The sequence below is a fragment of the Rhincodon typus genome, chromosome 17 (assembly GCF_021869965.1).
Source record: "Rhincodon typus isolate 14 chromosome 17, sRhiTyp1.1, whole genome shotgun sequence".
Classification (NCBI taxonomy): domain Eukaryota; kingdom Metazoa; phylum Chordata; class Chondrichthyes; order Orectolobiformes; family Rhincodontidae; genus Rhincodon; species Rhincodon typus.
Genome location: NC_063348.1, coordinates 40345726 through 40355813, shown reverse-complemented (window position 1 = coordinate 40355813; position 10088 = coordinate 40345726). Strand labels below are relative to the sequence as shown.

General features: G+C 40.5%; 1 protein-coding gene across 1 annotated transcript in view; it reads left to right on the top strand.

The window, feature by feature from the left end:
- Positions 1–10088, top strand: part of immp1l (inner mitochondrial membrane peptidase subunit 1) — a 219522-nt gene that overhangs the window by 65958 nt on the left and 143476 nt on the right. The gene's annotated exons all lie outside the window — the stretch shown is intronic.

Genomic DNA, 10088 nt, shown 5'->3' with positions numbered 1-10088 from the left:
CCTGCTGTGTTCATCCAGCTCTACACCTTGTTATCTCAGTCTTATTTTGATGTTGTGACATGGAGTTCAAATTCGACCAATTAATTTAAAACCAAGCTCAGCGATTCAAAGCCCATTGAATTTAAATCTGATGGTATTGACAACCTCAAACCAATCATTTTTGATTATCTCATTATGGGTATATAAGACGAGGGCATTTGGAAAATCAGAAAGAGCCAACTGCCATCAGAAAAAGAGAGACAACTGCCATCTGCCAGAGTTAGCACCATTCAGCTCTCAGAGAAAGCCCATCTAATTAATCAAAGGTACCACGGTATTTTAGCTGAAAGTCTTCATTGAAGAAATTCTCGAAATAAAACATCCCTGATAGCAGAATTAGCAGAAGAAAGGCGTTTATGAAGAGACCGGAGACGACGGAATATTCCAGAAGATAGTCTGTGCGAACTTGGAGAGATTAAGTTATAATTTATTGCTCCTTATTAATTGGGTTTATATTAGTGGGACATGTCTTTATTTAATCAGCATTCCAGTAGAATTTAGACCAGTTAGGGAGTGGTTAGTAGTCTAAGGCGGAATTGTCAATTTGTTAGTAATTTTGTTAATTGTTCATTGTTAGGTTAAATAAAGAAATTGTTTCTTGTTACTTGTAAAGTGGGGATCAGGATTTTCTTGCTTTTAGTAGATTATGAGGGGAAAGGCAAGCTTCTCTGGGTGTTTAGCGGGTAATTATTAGAGGGGAACCCCTACTCCTGTCATAACAGATCAGGGCTTGTGTTTTAATTTAATTATCAGAGGCAATCGGCCATTCCCCGTCCTAACACTTGAACCCGGCCTCCTGGCTGAGAGGTAAGGATACTACCACTGTACCACAAGAAGTCTCAAAGTGGTCACAGCAAGACTCAAACCTTCAATCTTCTAATAACATTGCCACCCATACAGAAGTCAGATGCAGTGCTCATTAGGCCATGTGGTCACCAAATATAGGTATTTTTGAAATCAGTGTGTTCAGGCATGTTATGACACATGCTTAGGGCATGTGAGACTTGAACCCAGAGCTCTTAACCCTGAAGTAGGTACAATACCGCTGTGCCATAAGAATGCCTGATCCTCCTTTCTATGCTAAGTCTAAGGGTCTCAGCGGTATAGAATCAAAAGTGAGTCTGAATTAAATGAGACACTTGACTTAGAGAAAAAGAAGTGGAAAATTGCATGATAGTAATTTAACAAAATATGTTGACTAGTTTGAATAATTATCCAAGACTATCGGGAGCCAACGATGACATTTCTATTCCCATCTTTCAAGACTACCTGAATCCCCCTCCAGAAGTGTGTGTTATAATCAGATTGAGTGCAGTTTAATACAACTTTAACATGACCAAGTGACTGAAGTGGGGGAGCACTTTGGGGCGAGGGATCATAATTCTATTAGTTTTCAAATAGTTTTGGAAAAGGATAGAACTGATCAAAAATTGAAATAAGGCCAATTTTGAGATTATTAGACAGGAACTTCAAAAGTTGATTAGGGGAGGCTATTTGCAGGTAAAGGGACGGTTGGGAAGTGGGAGGTCTTTAAGAATGAGATAATGAGAGTTCAGAGACAGTATGTTCCTGTCAGTGAGAAGGGCAAGGCTGGTAGGCATAGGGAATGCTGGATGACTAGAGAAATTGAGGCTTGGTCAAGAAAACGAAGGAGACATATGTCAAATATAGACAGCTGGGATTAAGTGAGTATAGAAGAGTATAAGGGCAGTCATGTATACTCAAGAGGGCAAAAAGGGAATATGAGATAGCTTTGGCAAATAGGGTTTAGGAAAATCCATAGAGAATGTATAAATACATTAAGGGGAAAAGAGTACCTTAGTAGTGAATAGGGTCCCTTAAAGATCAACACGGCTGTCTATTTTTGGAGCCACAGGAGATAGATGAGATTCTAAACAAATATTTTGTGTCAGTGTTTACTGTGGAGAAAGACATGGAAGCTAGGGAACTTGGGGAAAGAAATAGTGATGGCTTGAATAGAGTTCATGTTACAGAAGAGGAGGTGCTGGAGGTCTTAAAATGCATAAACATCAATAAATCCCTGGGACCTGATCAGGTGTATCCTAGAACTTTGTGTGAAGTTGGGGAAGAGATTGCTGGGCCCCTTGCTAAGATATTTGAATCATCGATAGCCATGGTTGAGGTGCCTGAAGACTGGAGCTTAGTTAATGTGGTGCCATTACTTAAGAAAGGCTGTAAGAAAAAGCCAGGGAACTATTGACCATTGAGCCTTATGTCACTAGTGGGTAAATTGTTGGAGCAGATTCTGAGGGACAAGATTTACATGCATTTGGAAATGCAAGGACTGATTAGGGATAGTCAGAGGGATATGGGCCAAATGCTGGCAAATGGAGCTAGGTGAGATTGGGATGTTAGGTCTGTGCAGATGAGTTGGACTGAAAGGTCTGTTTCCATGCTGTATGACTTTATTAACTCTTGCAGAACCATTACAATATCTCCCCCAAAGGATTTTTCTGCATCGTTAACATGATTCTTTTACGTTTATTTCACTTGTTCGTGAGTTTTGGATATCATTGACTAGGCTAGTATTTATTGCCATCTTTATTGCCCTGGAGAACGTGGTAGTGAACTGCTTTCTTGAACCGCTAAAGTCCTTTGTAAGCAAAGGAAATTCTGCAGTGCTATTAGGAAGTGCTGCTAGGAATGAAGTTCAAAGATCTTGAGCCAGGGAAGAAATGGTGATATAGTTCTAAATCAGGATAGTGTGTGATTTGGAGGGTAACCTGCAGGTGGTGGTGTCACCATGCATCTGCTGCCCTTATTCTTCGAAGTGGTAGAGGTCACAGGTTTGAAAGGTACTGTGGAAGAAACCTATATAACTACTGTGGGATTTGCCATTATCCCATCTCTCCTCAAGTCTCTGACTTCACAAATGCAGGTGGTCTGGAGGTTGCATAATTCTTGCATTCTCTTCTGACTTGCAAAATTGATAATCTTGTTTCTGGTCTGCACCTTGATTAGTCTGTAGACCATTTCTCTTTTGGAGTCTTTTTTCTTGGATATCTTTTGCAGAGGATGTCATTCTTGCTGAACTCAGCGGTTGGTCCATTAACTTATCTGGAAGACACTTAATCTCCTGAATTTCATTCGTGCAGTAACTCTTTGGTGCTATCTCTTGTAGGTGTCCTATAACCTTATCTTTTAATTGCGTGAATATCTGCTATGTTAAGCTTTTCAAACAGTTAGTGAATTTGTTGAAGTATCCTAGATTTCTGGCCCAGGCTGTTGATTCTTGATTTAAACAATTAGAGATATTAGAGTTATAATTGGAGATATTCTGTATTTACATGGTACCTAGAAAATTCAGACCAAACAGTTTCCTTATGATCATGTCCTGAATCAGTGGACATTGGTCTGGCTTCCACGAAGTCGTATGTAACCAATGTCCATTTTGTTCAGGCAAATCTTTATTCTCTGTCTGTGAAACATCTGAGTCGGAACGATATAAGGACTTTACTTCAACTTGTTGATGAAGTTGGATGTCTTTGTTTACTTTTTTCTGTTGGCTTGCTGGTGAAAAAGCCAATTTCATATCTGCATGCTCCTCGCTCAGCACCATCTCTATCACTGGTACTGATAATTCTGCTTTTGAGAAGTAATGGATTGAAATATTCTTCAGAGGATATTACAATTCTTTAGGAATTTAAAGCATTCCACCAGTCCTGTAAAACCTGTGATTTCCTTCCTGTTGATAGTATGTGATGTCAATATAGATAATCTCAATAGATTTCTTCGGTTTTGGTTCTGCATTGAATCTAGCAAACCCATCTACTAGTTGTCCTATGACCAGTGGGCCACAATGGTTTGCTACTGGACTATTTGGTCTTGGGGATCTATTGAACTCCTTCTGCTACCTTGAGGATGCTGAAATCAAGGTGTGTACAGGTTCCAGAGTGAAATGTGTTGATTCAGAATTATGTGCATGTTTTCAACTCTCATTCTCTTTATGTTGCAGTATCTTTAAGTGTAGTTTTGAGAATTTTCTGCCCTGCCATTCAGTGAGATCATGGTTGATCTGATCATTTCAGCTCCACCTTCCTGCCTTTTCCCCATAACCCTTGATTTTCTTACTGATTAAAAATCTATCTCATCCTTGAATATTCTCAATAACTTTGCCAATTTAATTTTTCCAATATACTTGAAGATTAAAGTCACCCATTATTATTTATTTTACAAACCCTCATTTTCTGATTTCTTCTCTGTCTGACAGTGCAGCTACCCGTTTGGGCGTTGGTGATGGAAGTGAGGTTGATGCTTAGCTACTTCCACCAATGTCATCTTTCCCTTTTTATTTCTTATCTCCACCAAGTGGATTCTACATTTTCTGATTCAAGATAATTTCTTGCTTTTGTATTTATTCCACCTTGTACTAACAAAGCTACCCTACCGTTCTTTCCTCCTTGTCTGTCCTTTTGAAAAGTCATATCCCTTAAAATTTAATTTCCAACTTTGATCTCTTTGTTACCATGTCTCTGTAATGGCCATCATGCCCACTGAGCTTTATATGTACTGTTAATTCATTTATTTTGTTACAAATACTTTGTGAATTAAATAAACGGCCATAACTGTTGCTTTTTTTTTTACGATTTTGCTTTGCCGTTCTTGATGCTTCGTTTCTATGTTTGTTCAATCTGTCATTTCCTGTCCCACTGGATATCATTATCCAAATAGCTGTTTTGCAATGCTACTATATTGTTTTACTTTTTCAACCAATGTTTCCCTTCTCTCAAACCTTCCCTCGCCAATTAATTTAGAGCCCTTTCTACAGCCTTAGTTATTCAATTCGCAAACATACTGGTCCCATTCTGATATTTGTTTATTCTTAGATTGACATAGTTATCAAAGAATTTTAAAACAGCTTCAAAATTATCCGTGCCTTCTTTGATATTTTGGCATTAGGTAATGTCATCTGCTACAGGGCCATCTGAATACAATAAAGTCATAACATAATCAGCTTCAGTGTTTTTGTACAATTTTGAAGGCCCCTAATTGTGCCCCCCCCCCCAATCATCATCCTCTTCACTACAGGAAGTCTTCTACAAAAGTCTTCTCTCACCCTCCTCCATTGTCCCATCAATGCTAAGCTACATGCTTTCTAAGCCAAATCACATCCCCCCCCCACCCAAATTTTTATCACCTATTTTACAGTTCACATTTTATCTGAATTGAAATACTCAAAACATATAAAAACTGAAAGAACGATGTTTGCTGTAAATCAGGAACAAAAACAGAAGTTGCTGGAAAAGTTCAGCAGGTCTGGCAGCATCTGTGAAGAAAAATCAGAGTTAATGTTGTAAATGTGGAAAAGCATGTTGTATCTGTGTGTATTACCAATGTGAATGGGGTTGGTTAGCTCAGTTAGCTCAATTAGCTCAATGGCTGGTTTGCGATACAGGGCAACGCCAACAACATAGGTTCAATTCATGCACCTGCTGAGGTTACCATGAAGGACTCTCTTTCTCAACCTCTCCCCTTCCCTGAGGTGTGCTGACCCTTGAGTTAAACCAGCAGGAGTTGTATTTCTAATGTGGGACAAGGCCATGGTCCGCGAGGACTGTGGCGACTTTATTGCCTATGTATGAAGAAATGTTAACAAATGAAATGTAGCTGGATTTTGAAATCCATGCTTCATGTATTTGCCCAACAAACATGGATGTCACTTTTTCATCCATCAAAGTGGCACCAACTCTGACACTTTGAATCTGTCTTTCCCCAATAATGATAGTAACTCCCTAATGTTTCAGCTGTTGCCTGCTTCTTTGTTTACATTTTTTTTTCAGTGGCTTTTGGAATCTTTCAGCAGCTCTGAACATTTGTGTTCCTTTTTCAGTAGATGTGCTTCTATTCATCTCTTCAGCTTGCGATCCCATTCCAATCTCAGCGCACTGCTTGCTCCAAAGGACCTCCTTGTTTGACACCAGATGCTAACATCTCAGGGCATACTCCACGGGCACTGCCCACAGGCACACTAAGTCCATGGATATCGGTATCTGATGTACCAGCCTCTAAGAACCCTCATGGCATATCACTGATTTACTCACAGAATGCTTCTGCACTTCACTGCTGCACCTTAGCTTGTACTGGAATCTATCATTGTAATGCTGCAGCAAAGACATGCACCCAGCTCATGGACTGGACAAGGCTGCATCTGCAGGCTTTTTCCTTGCTGTACACTCAATCTGAGCCTAACTGGATGCTCACAACATCCTTGTCATGTACTGCCTTACCTGTTTGCACATTGTCCCCTCTTAACTCATGAGGCTTGTATTACTTCTGTCTTGCCTTGCCATTTTAGCATAGAGGCAAAGCAAGGAAACTTGTCATGGTTGTCAGCAGGCCTCTGCCTAGTCAAGGGGGATTACCTTTGCAGTTGGGAAGGTGTCCTGAGTGAGTGAATAGGCAGTGTAGTGGCTTTCAGGGTTAGTGGTGTGGGTGATTGGGAGGTTACAGCAAGTCAGGGGATATATTGTAGTCATTAGTGATAGTGGCAGAGCATGAGCCTTGGTGGGAGGTGGGTACAGTAGCAGAGACAGAGTGAGTATGAGATTCCAGAGAGAAGATAGTGGCTGGCGGAGTGGAGAAGGTCTTGACATTCTTCCTATAGTGTCGTGTGTTTCTCTAGTCAGCAGAGATTGCTTTAACCCAGATAGCAGCCTCAGACCAGGCTGGAATGGTCTTGTGTTGTGGCCTCCACTGCTGGTCCTGGGGGAAGAGGAAGTCCTGCTTTGGCAACCTATATCCAACAGGACCTCCGGTCCCTGCCTGTACGGCGGGCACTGATTTCCTTCTGCAGTTATGTCAGGGGCAAATGTCAGGAGCTGTGCAGGGCAACTCCAGAATGACAGTGCTTGCCTGAGTGTACAATGGGCTTTTAAAGATGTGGAGGACTCCAGGTATGCCAATGAATTCCAAAATATCAGCTGAGTGGCGAGTTATTCTGGAAAAGGCACATGTTAAATGGGACTGGAATTGGACATGTGTGGTGCCATAGCATTGTGGTAGGTACTTGATGCAACATATTTGGTAAGATACTGTGAGAGAACTTGCTGGGACTTGTCATAAAAACCCTTGAAAAAATTTAGTGCAACGCAGACTTAGCCAAACAAAATAGGACTCTGCACAGACAGTAACATCTCTATCCAGGGTATGACTGCAAACTTAATAACACTACACTCAGATTGGAAAAAACAGTGCCTGACTATTGTCTTTGTCTTTGTTTATGAATATTTTATCAGTTCCTGTTTGGAAGAGACAAGCTAATAGGTAAGTCTGACCACAAGCCACTTGAAAGCATTTTCTTCAAACTGCTGCAATTTAGTCCAAAACATCTGCAAAGAACATTGCTAAGTTTACAAAGATACCTTCTAAATGTGCCATGCGAGCAAAAGACCCAGATGTGTATTACTGACATGCTGTTGAGAACTGCGCTCCCTTTAAAGAAAGAAGACGATGACAGAGTGTGAAATCTGGATTCAAAGTGAAAAAAACAATTTTATATGCTCTAGAAATCATCTACCCAGCAGAGACATTGAATCTGACAGACAAACACCTTGCTCACATCAAGGAAATTACCCAATAAAATGCATCTGCTGAAGTGCGACAAAGTATAGTCATGAAAGAATAACCTAAAATCATCTCTTTGTTCATAAGAGCTTAAAGTGATAATCCACAGGCCAAGATGGCATATTGAACAAAGGAAGTAGAGTAATCTCCCTAAGGGGTTGAGTGGGGAGCTGCTAAGGCACATTTGTGCAAGCCACTGAGTTGTGTTGGAGATGGCAAGGCCAAACAGGAGCCATGAGACTAAGGACCACATCAGCCACTGCAGTGGGCGTAATGAGTACCAAGATAACTGAGCTAGATAGCTACCAATTATACATGATGTCCTAGAAAGACCATGGATGAAGCTGGAAATAGATGTCTTCATTCTAGAATAAACTAATTTTTTTTTTCACTTGTGGGAGGTGGGTATTGCTGGTTGAGCTAGAATTTACTGCCTGTCCCAAGTTGGCCTTGAGAAGGTGGTGGTGAGCTGTGCTGTATGTAGACACACAGTGCTGTTAGAAAGGTAATTCCAGGATTTTGATCCAGCAAAACTGAAGGAACGGTGATACATTCCAAGTCAGGATGGTGAGTAGCTTGGAGGGAAACTTGCATTTGGTGGTGTTCCCATGTATCAGCTGCCCTTGTCTTTTTACATGAAAGTGGTCATAGGTTTGGAAAGTACTGACCTAAGGACCTTTAGCAAATTTCTGCAGTGCATCTTGTAGATAGTACACATTGCTGCTACTAAGGTCGGTGCCTGTGGAAGGAGTGAATGGCACTACATCCACAAACAGTCAAGCAGGTACTTTGCCCTGGATGGTGTCAAGCTTCTTGAGTGTTAGTGGAAATACAATGAAATGGGGAGTATTCCATCACACTCCTGATCTGTGCCTTGCAGATGGTGGATAGGCTTTTGGGAGTCTTTCAGCATAGACTATTGTACTGACTACTGGGATCAGTGGACTTCAATGACTACCAGTGAGTTTGTAGAATGCATGAAAGCTCACTTCAGTACATTTCCGTCATTACGGCATTCCCAATATTGTGATGAGCGACAGTGATCCTTAGTTTGTGAATGAAGAACACAACTACTTCATAAAGATCTTTCCCCAGTCAAATGGAACTAAGACTAAGACTAAGGTGGCAGTGAAACATGCCAAATAAGTCATAAAGAAATCTGGAAAATCCAGCACAGATGCAAGGCACACCTTCTGAAACACACCTACTGAAGATATGGAAAGTAGACCAGCCCAAAGACTAAAATATTCAATAGCGAAAAAGCTATTAAATCTGGAATTATTAACAGGCATGAGTGACAAACTCAAAATGGAAACTGCAGAAAGCCAAATTTCATTTTGACAAGGCTGCTACACCATTACCAGAGTTCAGCGTTGAAGTGTCAATCAGGGTGCAGACTTTCAATGCTGTCAACAGGAGTTGGCTCAAATCTGAACTTGGGACCTGTATAGGAACAGTTGTCACTGTGAAAATGAGCGACAAGATATATCTTTGTAACAGCAATCCTGTATGCATAACTAGAGAAGCTGTTCCTTCATTGCAGGCAGCAGATCAGGAAGATGTAGAGTCAAGAAAAGGAGCAATAGGTACCATAGCGACACAAGTGACATGGGAATGACACTCCACAGAAAAGAATTAACATCCAGATGAATAGGGAGTAGCTTGGGTAACTTACAATGTTAATAATGCACACAAATTTCATCTTTTTGTTTTGCATGTGCAAAGTAAGATGCTTGGATGGAAGTCCTATTATGTTTCTTGACTTACCAGAGTCATGTGAGCTCTGCAAATGAAGTATTGCACTGAAGCACTGCAGGCAGCCATCTCAGAAGCAATTCGAGAAACTCTCTCCATTCTTTCCATATTAAAACCCGAGGACTTAACTTTCTGGAGCAACAATCATCAGCCTCATTCTCTTTTTTCGTAATCCCCATAACATCAACTGCTGAGCTCTGTTGCTTTCCACATTCCTGAAGCTGCTGGCAGTTCTTAAGGGCAGGACTTTAACTGAGTTGAAAGTCCCACTTTCAACCACTTTAACTTTCCCTTGGTGTGTTATGGATGCAGTTTGGACTTCTTCTGGGTATGCTGGCTTTTGACGACTTCCCTTTTGGAGGATAGAACAGTCCCCTTCTAGTAAACCAACAAGTTTTTAAATATCATTTTAGATAACTGTTTTCGAACATACTAATGTCTCAGAATTGATAGACTCAGTGGCTGTCCAGTCAAAATCTAAATTTAATCTAGATCAGAATCTAATGCTGTTGAGCAACATTGGTGATGTGACTAGAATGTATTTATCATAGTTTACACTTGCTGCAGAAATTGTTCTGTGGTATAGTAGCATGCAAATATTTGAAGCATTCTAGGAAAGTAATAATATAAAAATTGGTTAAATAAATAAATTGTGCTAAATGGGTTAAACTCTCTGCTAACATAATAGATGACTTTCAGATGAAGGTGTT